We start from the raw sequence: 13,450 nt of genomic DNA, 5'->3' as shown, positions 1-13,450 counted from the left end.
GGTGTTGCCGCTGTTGCAGCTGTTGCCGCTGTGGCAGCTGTTGCCGCTGTGGCAGGTGTTGCCCCTGTTGCAGCTGTTGCCGCTGTTGCCGCTGTTGCAGCTGTTGCCGCTGTGGCAGGTGTTGCCGCTGTTGCCGCTGTTGCAGCTGTTGCCGCTGTGGCAGCGGTTGCCGCTGTGGCAGCGGTTGCCGCTGTTGCAGCTGTGGCAGCTGTTGCCGCTGTGGCAGCTGTTGCCGCTGTTGCCGCTGTTGCAGCTGTTGCAGCTGTGGCAGGTGTTGCCGCTGTTGCAGCTGTTGCAGCTGTTGCCGCTGTTGCAGCTGTTGCAGGTGTTGCCGCTGTTGCAGCTGTTGCCACTGTGGCAGGTGTTGCAGCTGTTGCAGCTGTTGCCGCTGTGGCAGCTGTTGCTGCCGTGGCAGCTGTTGCCGCTGTGGCAGCTGTTGCCGCTGTGGCAGGTGTTGCCGCTGTGGCAGCAGTTGCCGCTGTTGCCGCTGTGGCAGCTGTTGCCGCTGTGGCAGGTGTTGCAGCTGTTGCCGCTGTTGCAGCTGTTGCCGCTGTGGCAGGTGTTGCTGCTGTGGCAGGTGTTGCTGCTGTTGCCGCTGTTGCAGCTGTGGCAGCTGTTGCCGCTGTGGCAGCTGTTGCCGCTGTGGCAGCGGTTGCCGCTGTTGCCGCTGTTGCAGCTGTTGCCGCTGTGGCAGGTGTTGCCGCTGTTGCCGCTGTTGCAGCTGTTGCCGCTGTTGCAGCTGTTGCAGGTGTTGCGGCTGTTGCAGCTGTTGCCGCTGTGGCAGGTGTTGCAGGTGTTGCAGCTGTTGCAGCTGTTGCCGCTGTGGCAGCTGTTGCCGCTGTGGCAGCTGTTGCCGCTGTTGCCGCTGTGGCAGGTGTTGCCGCTGTGGCAGCGGTTGCCGCTGTTGCCGCTGTGGCAGGTGTTGCAGCTGTTGCCGCTGTTGCAGCTGTGGCAGCTGTTGCCGCTGTTGCCGCTGTGGCAGGTGTTGCCGCTGTTGCTGCTGTGGCAGGTGTTGCTGCTGTTGCCGCTGTTGCAGCTGTTGCCGCTGTGGCAGCTGTGGCAGCTGTTGCAGCCGTTGCAGCTGTTGCCGCTGTGGCAGGTGTTGCCGCTGTTGCAGCTGTTGCAGCTGTGGCAGCTGTTGCCGCTGTGGCAGGTGTTGCAGGTGTTGCAGCTGTTGCCGATGTTGCAGCTGTTGCAGCTGTTGCCGCTGTGGCAGGTGTTGCAGCTGTTGCCGCTGTTGCCGCTGTGGCAGGTGTTGCAGCTGTTGCCGCTGTTGCAGCTGTTGCCGCTGTGGCAGGTGTTGCCGCTGTTGCCGCTGTTGCAGCTGTTGCTGCTGTGGCAGGTGTTGCCGCTGTTGCCGCTGTTGCAGCTGTTGCCGCTGTTGCCGCTGTGGCAGCTGTTGCCGCTGTGGCAGGTGTTGCCGCTGTGGCAGCTGTTGCCGCTGTTGCAGCTGTTGCCGCTGTGGCAGCTGTTGCAGCGGTTGCCGCTGTGGCAGCTGTTGCCGCTGTGGCAGGTGTTGCCGCTGTTGCAGCTGTGGCAGCTGTTGCAGCTGTTGCCGCTGTTGCAGCTGTTGCAGCTGTTGCAGCTGTTGCCGCTGTTGCAGCTGTTGCCGGTGTTGCAGATGTTGCCGGTGTTGCCGGTGTTGCAGGTGTTGCAGGTGTGGCCGGTGTTGCAGGTGTTGCCGCTGTTGCAGGTGTTGCCGGTGTTGCAGGTGTTGCCGCTGTTGCAGGTGTTGCCGGTGTTGCTGCTGTTGCAGGTGTTGCCAGTGTTGCTGCTGTTGCAGGTGTTGCCGGTGTTGCAGGTGTTGCCGGTGTTGCAGCTGTTGCAGGTGTTGCCGGTGTTGCAGCTGTTGCCGGTGTTGCAGGTGTTGCCGGTGTTGCAGCTGTTGCAGGTGTTGCAGGTGTTGCCGCTGTTGCCGGTGTTGCAGGTGTTGCCGGGGTTGCAGGTGTTGCCGGTGTTGCCGGTGTTGCAGGTGTTGCAGGTGTTGCAGGTGTGGCTGGTGTTGCCGCTGTTGCAGGTGTTGCCGGTGTTGCTGCTGTTGCTGGTGTTGCTGCTGTTGCAGGTGTTGCCGGTGTTGCAGGTGTTGCCGGTGTTGCAGCTGTTGCCGGTGTTGCAGGTGTTGCAGCTGTTGCAGGTGTTGCAGGTGTTGCAGCTGTTGCCGGTGTTGCAGGTGTTGCCGGTGTTGCAGGTGTTGCAGGTGTTGCAGGTGTTGCAGCTGTTGCAGGTGTTGCTGCTGTTGCAGGTGTTGCAGGTGTTGCCGCTGTTGCAGGTGTTGCTGCTGTTGCAGGTGTTGCAGGTGTTGCCGGTGTTGCAGGTGTTGCAGGTGTTGCAGGTGTGGCTGGTGTTGCAGGTGTTGCCGCTGTTGCCGGTGTTGCTGCTGTTGCCGGTGTTGCTGCTGTTGCAGGTGTTGCCGGTGTTGCAGGTGTTGCCGGTGTTGCAGGTGTTGCCGGTGTTGCCGCTGTTGCAGGTGTTGCAGGTGTTGCAGGTGTTGCCGGTGTTGCCGGTGTTGCAGGTGTTGCAGGTGTTGCAGGTGTGGCCGGTGTTGCAGGTGTTGCCGCTGTTGCAGGTGTTGCCGGTGTTGCTGGTGTTGCAGGTGTTGCCGCTGTTGCAGGTGTTGCCGGTGTTGCTGCTGTTGCAGGTGTTGCCGGTGTTGCTGCTGTTGCAGGTGTTGCCGGTGTTGCAGGTGTTGCCGGTGTTGCCGGTGTTGCAGCTGTTGCAGGTGTTGCCGGTGTTGCAGCTGTTGCTGGTGTTGCAGGTGTTGCCGGTGTTGCAGCTGTTGCAGGTGTTGCAGGTGTTGCCGCTGTTGCTGGTGTTGCAGGTGTTGCAGGTGTTGCCGGGGTTGCAGGTGTTGCCGGTGTTGCCGGTGTTGCAGGTGTTGCAGGTGTGGCTGGTGTTGCCGCTGTTGCAGGTGTTGCCGGTGTTGCTGCTGTTGCTGGTGTTGCTGCTGTTGCAGGTGTTGCCGGTGTTGCAGGTGTTGCCGGTGTTGCAGCTGTTGCCGGTGTTGCAGGTGTTGCAGCTGTTGCAGGTGTTGCAGGTGTTGCCGGTGTTGCAGCTGTTGCCGGTGTTGCCGCTGTTGCAGGTGTTGCAGGTGTTGCCGGTGTGGCTGGTGTTGCAGGTGTTGCCGCTGTTGCCGGTGTTGCTGCTGTTGCCGGTGTTCCTGCTGTTGCAGGTGTTGCCGGTGTTGCAGGTGTTGCCGGTGTTGCTGCTGTTGCAGGTGTTGCAGGTGTTGCAGGTGTTGCCGGTGTTGCCGGTGTTGCAGGTGTTGCAGGTGTTGCAGGTGTTGCAGGTGTGGCCGGTGTTGCAGGTGTTGCCGCTGTTGCAGGTGTTGCCGGTGTTGCTGGTGTTGCAGGTGTTGCCGCTGTTGCAGGTGTTGCCGGTGTTGCTGCTGTTGCAGGTGTTGCCGGTGTTGCTGCTGTTGCAGGTGTTGCCGGTGTTGCAGGTGTTGCAGGTGTTGCCGGTGTTGCCGGTGTTGCAGCTGTTGCAGGTGTTGCCGGTGTTGCAGCTGTTGCTGGTGTTGCAGGTGTTGCCGGTGTTGCAGCTGTTGCAGGTGTTGCCGCTGTTGCTGGTGTTGCAGGTGTTGCAGGTGTTGCCGGGGTTGCAGGTGTTGCCGGTGTTGCCGGTGTTGCAGGTGTTGCAGGTGTTGCAGGTGTGGCTGGTGTTGCCGCTGTTGCAGGTGTTGCCGGTGTTGCTGCTGTTGCTGGTGTTGCTGCTGTTGCAGGTGTTGCCGGTGTTGCCGGTGTTGCAGCTGTTGCCGGTGTTGCAGGTGTTGCAGCTGTTGCAGGTGTTGCAGGTGTTGCCGGTGTTGCAGCTGTTGCCGGTGTTGCCGCTGTTGCAGGTGTTGCAGGTGTTGCCGGTGTTGCAGCTGTTGCCGGTGTTGCAGGTGTTGCAGGTGTTGCTGCTGTTGCAGGTGTTGCAGCTGTTGCAGGTGTTGCCGCTGTTGCAGGTGTTGCCGGTGTTGCTGCTGTTGCAGGTGTTGCAGGTGTTGCCGGTGTTGCAGGTGTTGCAGCTGTTGCAGGTGTTGCCGGTGTTGCAGCTGTTGCCGGTGTTGCAGCTGTTGCAGCTGTTGCAGGTGTTGCAGGTGTGGCTGGTGTTGCAGGTGTTGCCGCTGTTGCAGGTGTTGCCGGTGTTGCCGCTGTTGCAGGTGTTGCCGGTGTTGCTGCTGTTGCAGGTGTTGCCGGTGTTGCAGGTGTTGCCGGTGTTGCAGGTGTTGCCGGTGTTGCAGGTGTTGCCGGTGTTGCAGGTGTTGCAGGTGTTGCAGGTGTTGCCGCTGTTGCTGGTGTTGCAGGTGTTGCAGGTGTTGCCGGGGTTGCAGGTGTTGCCGGTGTTGCCGGTGTTGCAGGTGTTGCAGGTGTTGCAGGTGTGGCTGGTGTTGCCGCTGTTGCAGGTGTTGCCGGTGTTGCTGCTGTTGCTGGTGTTGCTGCTGTTGCAGGTGTTGCCGGTGTTGCCGGTGTTGCAGCTGTTGCCGGTGTTGCAGGTGTTGCAGCTGTTGCAGGTGTTGCAGGTGTTGCCGGTGTTGCAGCTGTTGCCGGTGTTGCCGCTGTTGCAGGTGTTGCAGGTGTTGCCGGTGTTGCAGCTGTTGCCGGTGTTGCAGGTGTTGCAGGTGTTGCTGCTGTTGCAGGTGTTGCAGCTGTTGCAGGTGTTGCCGGTGTTGCTGCTGTTGCAGGTGTTGCCGGTGTTGCAGGTGTTGCAGCTGTTGCAGGTGTTGCCGGTGTTGCAGCTGTTGCCGGTGTTGCAGCTGTTGCAGCTGTTGCAGGTGTTGCAGGTGTGGCTGGTGTTGCAGGTGTTGCCGCTGTTGCAGGTGTTGCCGGTGTTGCCGCTGTTGCAGGTGTTGCCGGTGTTGCTGCTGTTGCAGGTGTTGCCGGTGTTGCAGGTGTTGCCGGTGTTGCAGGTGTTGCCGGTGTTGCAGGTGTTGCCGGTGTTGCAGGTGTTGCAGGTGTGGCTGGTGTTGCAGGTGTTGCCGCTGTTGCAGGTGTTGCTGGTGTTGCTGCTGTTGCAGGTGTTGCCGGTGTTGCAGGTGTTGCCGGTGTTGCTGCTGTTGCAGGTGTTGCCGGTGTTGCAGGTGTTGCCGCTGTTGCAGGTGTTGCCGGTGTTGCAGGTGTTGCCGCTGTTGCAGGTGTTGCCGGTGTTGCTGCTGTTGCAGGTGTTGCAGGTGTTGCCGGTGTTGCAGCTGTTGCAGGTGTTGGCGGTGTTGCAGCTGTTGCCGGTGTTGCCGGTGTTGCAGCTGTTGCAGCTGTTGCAGGTGTTGCAGGTGTGGCTGGTGTTGCAGGTGTTGCCGCTGTTGCAGGTGTTGCCGGTGTTGCCGCTGTTGCAGGTGTTGCCGGTGTTGCTGCTGTTGCAGGTGTTGCCGGTGTTGCAGGTGTTGCCGGTGTTGCAGGTGTTGCCGGTGTTGCAGGTGTTGCCGGTGTTGCAGGTGTTGCAGGTGTGGCTGGTGTTGCAGGTGTTGCCGCTGTTGCAGGTGTTGCTGGTGTTGCTGCTGTTGCAGGTGTTGCCGGTGTTGCAGGTGTTGCCGGTGTTGCAGGTGTGGCTGGTGTTGCAGGTGTTGCCGCTGTTGCAGGTGTTGCCGGTGTTGCTGCTGTTGCAGGTGTTGCCGGTGTTGCAGGTGTTGCCGGTGTTGCAGCTGGTGCAGCTGTTGCTGCTGTCACACATACAAACACACACAGAAAGAGATACACTGTGTTTTAAAGTTGTCTTCAACCACAACCATTCATCTTGTTTTTTAAATTATCTTACACTACAGTATGTTTTATATTTACTGTTTGTTTGTGTATCTTTGTGAATGTGTGTATTATAGTGTTAATTTTGTTGACTAAAACTATGACGAAATATGTTCGTCAACGACATTCTTTTCCATGACTAAGACGGGACGATGACGAGACGACACCGACGTAGACGAAAATGTAGTTTACTAAATAAAAACTTTGCCAACATCTCTCTTTACTTTCGTTGACGAAAAAGGAGGAAACGAAATATTATCAAAGATAAAGTTACATCTGATAGTCAGTTTTTCTCCCAGCAGTTCCATTTCCGATGCTGCGGCTGGGCAGCAGTTGTGTTTCTGTGCTGCGCACGGCGGTACATTTGAATTACACCGGGCAGCGGCACAATATGAACCGTCAGGAAGACTCGGATCTAACAAACCTCATTTCACAGAAAGGAAAATTGCAACAACAGGGCTTGGGAGCAGTGGTCGCGTTAACCGAATATTCCCCCCCCCCCCAGTCAGCGCGAGTGAGTGACGAGTTGTGTACAGACCCGACGGGTAATAATGGATTATGACGGAAATGTTACGATCCTGTCCTACAAAATGGCTGACAACCAAAAGGTCTAACCAAGCCCCCAGGAAGTGCGCCGGACTCAGATGAAAATATTCGTTGCGGCCAAACGGTGGTACTACACTTCCGTTTGGTTGCCAGGCCCGGAAACACTTTTTCCCATTGACTGAAATGGGGAAAGAGTGGTCTGTAAATCGTTGGATAATTTTTTTTTAAACTAAATAAACACCCAGTATTAACATTTGTATAGCCCTTATTAAAAACATTCGTTCCTCAAGTTGTAATAATGTGCTAATAACGTTATTCTGAGAGTTATTTCCCTCTGCATTATGAACGCGCATGTAACCCACGGGACCGCGCCGCCCGGCACGTTCATGTTACGTGTCCCGACCAATCAGAGCACACTGTGCTCACACAGGGGGGGCTGGAGCTATTGGAGCTACAACGAGCCGTTAAAGGCAGAGAGTGAAATTCAGTGAAACCAATGTGAGTTGCGTTTATCTTTACCCATGGATGCACAATAAGAACGGACCCATATACTGCCATCCCGCGGAGCTGTAATAATGGATATATTGCACATATTTGCTGTAATTCATTATCATACTACATGGGCTGTATATGATTAAATCTTGTACCGTAAATGTTGTATTAAATAAAGTTAATATTACCGACGTTAGATTAACGTCCCTGTAGCTTGTTATTGCACTAAGAAGCTTATTGCACTATATGTAAAAACATTTTTGATGGTGAAGTCAACAAAAATAAAAAAATGTATGTAATTTACTTGCCCTAAATTAGTTTTCTTTTCAATGTGCGTTTAAATAAGTAACACTTAAGCAACAATGAGAACATGTTTTAAGAACTCATCAATTTGTAAATTAATATCACATTTTCTGAACTTTCTTTAAAAATACATTTTGGAAAACTTAATAAAAGTGCTTTTGTCAACGCCACGATCATGCCACGCTCTTAAACAAGAATACCGCGGTGTGAGACTTCCTGGTCCTCTTTGCAGCGGTTCTTCAGTTGGACACGTGTTTGCGCTGGATCCTCTTCAAATCATCGTAAAACAAGTAAGCATACCTCCTGAGTTATTAATTACTGCTTTTTAACAAGCAAGTGTTATTTATTTTTCTTGTATTCTCTCTAGGTCGTACTCAGACGAGCCCTCCATCGTCGCTTCCAGTCATCCTGGTTCTCCATACATCTGGCCAGTTCATTGGTACTTTGTGCTCCTGCGTCGTTCTTGAGTACGTCCACGTATGTTTGTGCGGGACGTCCTTGTGACCAATTCCCTTGTGTTGGTTCCCACAGCACCAATTTTCCGGCTGGCAGCTCTTGATGCCTTTGGCAATGTCCTGCTAGTCTCATTCTCCTTGCTGCAATTTTCTTGCTCACCCTTGGTATTCCCTCGTACAGGATATTGTTGGTTAAATGTACACTCTTGCTGATGTTAAGTACTGCTCGCAACATTCTGGTGTAGCATCCGTCTAGAGACTTTTGCAGGGTTGGCTTCAGGGTCCAGCATTCACTGCCATAGAGGAGAAAAGACTCTACCGTTGCATAGAAGAAGCTGAGTTTGATTTGACGGGGGAGGTTGGAGTTCCATACACTGGTCATGCCTTTCAGGGCCCTCCATGCAAGTGCCTTCCTCACCTTAAGATCTTGCTCGGTTGAGTTGACCCATGAGCCCAGGTACTTGCAGTCCTTGACTTCTTTAAGCACAGTGCCTTCTGTTGTTGTCAGAGGTGGATGTTCCAGTAAGATGTTATAGGTGATAACCTCAGTTTTCTTGGCGTTTAGCCTAAGGCCAACCTTGGCACACACTCTGACTCAACTCTGTTCAGGAGTTCCTGTGCTTGCTCAACGCTGTCGGAGAGCAGGCTGATGTCGTCCGCATAGTCCAGGTCTGTCAGGACTACTGTGGGGTGTCGTCTCTACCTCCTTGGTGTTAGAGTGAATCCAAGATCCTGCTCTCGTCCTCTGATGGCCTTCCTGAGCTCGTAATCCAGGACCATGATGAAAAGGAAGGGGGCCAGGGTGTCCCCCTGCATTACCCCAGCCAGGATATCAAACTCCTCGATGTTGCCATCTGGGGTCCCCACCCTGGCCCTTGTTCCTGCGTACATGGTCTCTATTGCCCGGAGTAGATTGGGAGGGACACCGTAGATTGAGTCAAATGCCTTTTTTGAAGTCGATAAAGCACAGTACAACAGTCAGGTTATCCTTTTTCACCTCCTCGATCATTCTCCTTAGCGGCAAGATCTGGGCTGCGGTGGTTCTCCCCTCTCGAAAGCCATTCTGGTTCTCCCTCAGGTGAGGTTCGATGGCGTGCCGTATCCTGTTCAGTATCATCCGGTTGTAAACCTTTGCGGTGATACATGACAGGCTGATGCCTCTGTAGTTGTCTGGCTTTGAGAGGTCTCCAGCTTTAGGCACCGGGATGATGTTGGAGAGAGACCATATATCAGGCTGCATGTTGTGCAGTAGAGCAAGGTTGCAAAAGTCTAGGATGAGGTCATCGACATCACAGTACTTTAGGACCTCCGGGGGTATGCCATCCGGCCCAGCACTTTTGCCCTCTCTCACTGTGGACTTCGCCCTGACAAGCTCACTGGCTGTGAAGGGACCATCGTCGATGGGCAGGTTCTGGAGGAAAGCTGGTATACTTTCCTCAGCTCTATCCGCTGTTGTGCCCAGCAGGCTTTGGAAGTGGTTGAACCAGGTCGTCACCCTCTCCTCTGGGCTGTGTCTCTCAACCTGTCCCTCCTTAGTCCTCTTCCGCCCAGTCATCTCATTGATGACCCTCCATGCCTCCCCATATTGCCTTTCACCTTGCGCTGCCTGCACTCTTCGCACACTCTCCATCAGTTCCTCCCCTTTGATGGTGTCGTAGGCACTGAAGAGAAACTGTTTGGCTTCGTTCAGTACCCCACGTCTCTCCAAGGTTGGTTCACGCTCAAAGTTGAGGCGTGTACAGTATGAACAGTAAACAGTGAACAGTATTCACTGTTTTGAAACATCGACATTTTAATGCATGCCAGCGCCATTACTGCTTTTAAAGTTAGACTCAGCCCTGTTGTGCTCATGTAGCCTATTTCTTCGCGCAAAGTTGTTGGGCAAAGTTAAGTTAAGTTGTACGTATTAAGAATTAACTCTGCAAACTGTTCCCCTATGCCGCTCTAAACGTTGGCCGGGCACCGTGATGCGGCCGCGGGGCTCAGAGGCTCTGCTGCCCTGCATTTTGTGCGGTAAAATACCTCCGCTAAAGCTATTCCCCACTACTTTATAACCCAGCGGTTATGTAAGAGTAAGTTACTAATGCGCCTATTTGATATTAATTCCTCTGTATGTATTTCGCCGTTTGTTTTACTGTGAGCAATGAATTATATTTCTACAATCTTAGTGTACCCAATTTAAACTCATAGTGTGCAGTTACAGCATCGAGTTGTTATTATACAAAATTAAGTGCAAACTATATTTTTCATGCTTATGCAACGCTATAGATGCACATCCATGTTGGAATCTGCAGGAGGGTTAACGTTAGCTCTCAGTAGAAAGTGACGGAGGTGACTTCAGTTCTCATTCATAACACTCCGTTCGATGTCTCACTATGGGATGCGCCTCATCGCGGAGCAAACAGAAGCATTAATCTCATTACGCCAATCCTGATTGGCTGGTGATCTTGACGTCAGCGTCAGGGAATCCACCCCCTATAAGTAGCTTGCGCTACGCCGCATGCGTCATTCAAACACCTCTTCTCGCTTCAGAGCACATCTCGAGAAAGATCAGTAGCTAGCTAGCTTAACGGTCCACAGACTGATTTACGAAGCTAACCTTCGGTCGACGGGCGCTCGCCGGCTACTTCTATATATACTTCTGCAAGAAGACTGTTAATACCAACACACCAGTTAGTATTGCAAATCGACCTCGCCGTTTTCTCCTCGGGAATAAAGGTAAGGTTTTGATTTTTTCAAGCTAGCAACACACGTGTTGCTAGCTTGTCTTCCCTCACTACCGACACCACGGTAGCGAGGACGTTTTTTCTTTTTCTCTCTCACACCAGAGGAGGGGAAGATAAAAAGGGTATTAACACACCAGTTAATATTCTTTGAGAATAAAATTCTACACCGTCGTTTTTTCTCCGGATTAACGACAGTTGGGGAAGTATTTTTTCTCAGCAACGTACCTGTTACGAGCGGGTCCTCTCCACGCCGTCACCACGGCGACCGAGATGGACGCTTCTCTCCCTCACACCAGAGGAGTCAGGGACTCGGAGGCTCGGCTCTGTGGCTGCGGGTTGAAGATATCAGGCACAGACTCACACCAGGTCTGCTCGTCCTGTCTCGGGCTGGAACACGCCCAGGAGGCTATCGACAACCCCGGCTCGTGCGGACATTGTGCCCGCTTCACCATCAAGAGCCTCCGCCGACGGCTAGCACGCCAAGCTAGCTTGTCGGGTCAGGACTCCCTCATGTCCTCTGATTTACCGGACGGAAATCAGGACACGGGGGCGTCCACCACAGAGATGGAGCCCCGCACTGTGTCGGTCTGGGGCTCATCAGTAGTGGCAGCTGCAGAACCGGAGTCCCGCGCCGTGTCAGGCTGGGACTCGGTGGCAGCGAGGGACGTGCGAGCGGAGCCCCGCGCTGTGTCAAGCTGGGGCTCCCAACTGGACCTCACCATGGTCTCGCCCGCGGATGATGTCCCGGAGTTGGACTACATGGAGGACGAAGAGGATGAAACCTCTGGATTCCTCCTGTCCGACTCTGATGAGCAAGACGATGATGTCTTCGTGTCATCAGCTCAGGCTGCAAAGCCGGGAGCGATGGCTGCTCTCCCGGGCGATAGCACACCAGCTTTGCCCTGTCTGAGTATAGACCTGCAGGCCGTGTGTCAGCGTGCCGCAGCCAGCCTAGACATCCCATGGCCCGAAATGGCCAAGGAGACCTACAGGTCCCGTTACGAGGGGAAAAATTTGCCCCAAGCAACGAGGACAAAGAGGCAACTCCTGCCGGTCTTCCCGGAGATGTTGGATGAGGTGTCGATCTCGTGGAGAGACCGGCCCTTCAGCAACAAGGCCCCAATCCAGGGTGCCTCCTCCCCTAGACTGCGACGGTATGGAGAGGCTCGGCCTGCTCCGCATACCGCCGATGGAACCGCTGGTGGCAGCTCACCTCCTCCCGAGGATGGCGACTACACCGAGCAGGAACCCCACGCTGCCGGCAAAGGCGGACCGGTTCCAGTCAACCATGACTGAACGGTCCTACAGAGCCGCAGCATTGTCTGCCAGGGCTTTGAACATTTCCTCGCTGCTAACCGCTTACCAAGCGGAGCTCTGCGAGGATCTATCGAGTAATCCTGGACCGGCAGTACTGGACGAGATAGCCGCGATCACGGACATCTGTCTCCGCGTTCAACGCTGCGCCGTCCAGGCCACGGGAAAGGCAATGGGAATTATGGTGGTGCAGGAAAGAGCTAGATGGCTCAACCTCACCAACCTCCCAAAACCGGGAAAGAGAGGATGTGCTGGACATGCCCATCGTTCCCGAGGGGATTTTCGGATCTGCGCTCGCTTCTATGCAGAAGAGATGCGAGTCCAAGAAGAAGGAAGACGAGGCCCTCCACCTCTGTCTTCCTCGATGGGTCGAGCCGCTGCCTTCACAGCGGCAGTCCCTCGCCCAAGCTACCTCAGCTGCTCGGTTTAAAGTACCGAAACAGCAGAGGTCACGGCCCGCCCCGAGTCCCCAGCCCAGGCAGGAGACGAGGGCGAATTGGCCCAGAAAGTCTCCGGTTCCGGCTGCAGCCCAGGCGCAGCCAACCCGGAATTTCGGCCAGCAGGCGAGGAAGAAGAAGCTGGCGGCCTGACAGCCTCCTCTTCTTCCCTCGGTGACGGAGCTGGAAGGTTCCCCAGCTCCAGATGTGTTCCCGCTGCCTCGAGAGATGCCTCAAAGCCATCCTCAAGTGCACCAAAACACATGTCACAATATTGCTCTGTTTTCTCGGATAAAGCATTTTCCGCTGACGCATCCAGGCCTCAGGCTGAGGGCGCAGCTCAGAAAAATGAAAGAGAAAACAATAAAACCAATAAACAGCCCCACATTTGTTCCCCTTTTGAGAACAGCTACGGCCTCTCTCAAAAGGCGGATGATGAACGGGTCTGTGAAGGCACCGCCGCCACGCGCATGCGCAGTAACGACTGGGGCTGTGAGGCTACCACCGTCACGTGCAGGCACAGTGCCGGCTGGGGTTGTGAAGGCACCTCCGTCACGCGCATGCGCAGTGTCGGTGGGGACTGTCAAATCGGGGTACCACCGTGTTCAGACACTAGAGGGCCCCATAACACAACAAATAGAGACTCAGAGGGCAAAAGACGTGACATCTCCGCTGGCTCTAAGGAGCGAACAGTGGAAGATGCTCACAACGTCTGCTTGGGTGTTCAAGACAGTTACACGGGGTTACAGACTCCAATTCGCTGTCACCCCCCCTTGCTTCTCGGGCGTTCTGTATTCACAGGCCCGAGGGGAGTCAGCCCACATTATAGAAAGAGAGATTCTCTCACTTCTAGAAAAGGAGGCTATATCTATAATACCCGCCGAGCAGAGTCAGAGCGGCTTTTATTCCAAGTATTTCCTCGTTCCCAAACGGGGAGGGAACGGAATTCGGCCAATACTAGATTTGAGGGCTCTGAACAATATCTAAGAAGATACAAATTCAGAATGCTCACTCACACATCTCTGCTGCGTCTCGTGCGACAAAACGACTGGTTTACATCAGTCAACCTGAAAGATGCGTATTTCCACATCCCAGTATATTACCCACACAGGAAATATCTGAGGTTCGCATTTCAGGGGATCTGTTACGAATACAGAGTACTTCCCTTCGGTCTGTCTCTCAGTCCAAGAGTGTTTGTACGATGTACGGAAGCCGCGATAGCCCGTTAAGACAACAGGGTATTCGCCTGGCAACCTACCTAGACGACTGGCTGCTTCTCGCACAGTCGGAACAGGAGACTATTACGCAGACAAATGTCCTCGTAAAGCACCTGCTCAACCTGGGTTTCATAATAAACACAGAAAAGAGCATGTTGTGCCCGGCACAGACTGTACTCTTCCTGGGTTTACACCTGAACTCGGTGCCCAGCCCGCCTGTCAGCGGAAAGAGTGAAAGCTTTCAGA

The sequence above is a fragment of the Notothenia rossii genome (genome assembly GCF_949606895.1).
Source record: "Notothenia rossii genome assembly, chromosome: 7".
NCBI lineage: Eukaryota > Metazoa > Chordata > Actinopteri > Perciformes > Nototheniidae > Notothenia > Notothenia rossii.
This window is presented reverse-complemented; position numbering follows the sequence as displayed.